Source organism: Engystomops pustulosus, chromosome 9 (assembly GCF_040894005.1).
Source record: "Engystomops pustulosus chromosome 9, aEngPut4.maternal, whole genome shotgun sequence".
NCBI classification, from domain to species: Eukaryota; Metazoa; Chordata; class Amphibia; order Anura; family Leptodactylidae; genus Engystomops; species Engystomops pustulosus.
In genome coordinates this window covers 44,801,506-44,803,642 of record NC_092419.1, presented here as the reverse complement: position 1 = coordinate 44,803,642, position 2,137 = coordinate 44,801,506, and positions in this window count along the sequence as shown.

Genomic DNA, 2,137 nt, shown 5'->3' with positions numbered 1-2,137 from the left:
GCTTCCGGCCGGCCGGAAGCTCCCTGTGTGCCCTTGTACTGAAACCGACGCACGGAGAAGACGGGCCGCAGCACGGGACATCGGCAGCACCGGAGGAGGTAAGTACATGTTTATTATGTTTAAATAGCCCTCCCCAGCCCGGCCATAAAAAAATGTTTAAACCCGGATAACCCCTTTAACCCAGTACCATGACATCATTATCCGCATTATGTGACACTAATGGTAAATCTCCCCCACTCTGTCTATAATACCAGTGATGTACAGTATAATGACATCACTGTGTGTATTATTCCTGTAGTATGACATGATTGTTTATCAATATCAACACTTTCTAAATGTTATAAGTGTCATTTGTAGCTGAGACCCCATTACAGGTTTTGTTATGGCACCTATGGTGACTAGTTAGAGTCCTCTGACAGAATACGGCCTGTATGATCTACCATTGCTGAAGCTTTGGATGTTTTACTTCTTTCAACATTATGATTTTCAGGCTCCAGGGGTAGTGGACCCACTGGACCAATGCGGACGATGACAAGAGCCAACACCTGGGACCAGAATCTAAGAGCCCATCACGAAGCAGGCTGGACTTGCTGTGGCGTGGTACCACCAGGTCCTTCCACAGGTGTGACTTTGTCTGCGGTGGAAGACAAGTCGAGGTACAGAGACGTTGAGCAGGATCATGGTCGGGGACAGGCAGGAGATCAGGACAGGCAGCACAGGATCAGGGACGTAGTGGAAGGTAGCAGACGATTGAAGTCAATAGTGGAACCGGGGTCACAACAGGAAATCACAATAACTGTGCAGGGCATAGGAACAAAGCTTTCTCTAAGTCACAAAGCACGAAGATCAGGGAGTGCAAGGAGAGGCTGGTTTATATGGAATTCTGGGAAATGGCCAGTGCCAATTAACCATGTGCTGGCCCTTTTAATCTTCTGAAGCCAGCCCGCACAAGCCCTAGGAGACAAGCCCTAGGGACAGGAACGGGGATAGGTAAGAGGCACAGGCACCGCACTTGCTGACAAGGAGGGGCATGGGGGAGCCCACGACCCAAGAGATGGACAAGTGTCTTTTTTCAGCCATATAAACTATGATACTGTGATATGGGTCACGGGAGCACTTGTGCCAATGATCTGTCACATTCAACCTTCTTTGCAGCAGCAAATGGTAGGAAATTATTGTATAAAGATTAGTTTGAAAACTGCTTAATTTTTGCTCTTAGGCAGTTTATCATTGTTAGTCAAGGATTTTAAAAGGTGCAAAATAATTTTTTATTTCCAGGAAATATGAACATGTGTAAAAAATGTGAGCTCACATTTCATCCATTGGTCTAACCAATAACTGGAAATATAGTTTTCTATCATACAGAAATGCGCCTATGACTGCAAAGGAAGATTTGTCTGTGTTCGTCTCACATATTTAGTAATGGTGCTCTGCATTGTCCACTCTAAGATGAATCAGTAAAACAGATGGTTTTAGAATGAGCAAGGATATTATATCAGAATATGCCATAATTGTAGAATATAAACCATGGCCAAAAGAATTAAACTTTATGTAAGAAGAAAGATGTTTTACCTACTAAAACAGCATTCCCTGCTGTACTGGATGGATGGATTCAGATGCATTTAGTTCCCCCTTGTGGTTGTGACTTGCAACAAGAATTATTCATTATATAAACACATCTCCACTATATAGTAATACATTTAATGGAGAGTTGTGTACAAAAGTCATTACAGCAGAGTCCTATGTCCTCCACTATAACAACTGTTTTTAGATTTCAAGGTGAAAGGTAGAATGTCTATGATGACATGTTGTGGCCAATCTTTCTCCGGAATACTGTGCCGCGCGCAATGTTCCTCTATGGAGAGGGGCGAAGGTGAGTAGAGCCCCTCCTCCTCTCCCGAGCGCTGACGTGTGCCCACTGTGCTACGGTATGGCGGGCACACGTCAATGTGAATGTAGCCTAGGACTGTATTGTCAGTGTGTGTCTAAGACTGTATTCTGTGAGAGGGAAGGGAGTGCACCTCCATGGGAGCATATAATACAGTCTTATATCTTACTTGGAAGAACTATCTATTCTGGAAGCACAGATATAGAAACCAAAAAAGGGAGTTTAAAAAGAGCCACATGTAGGTTACCA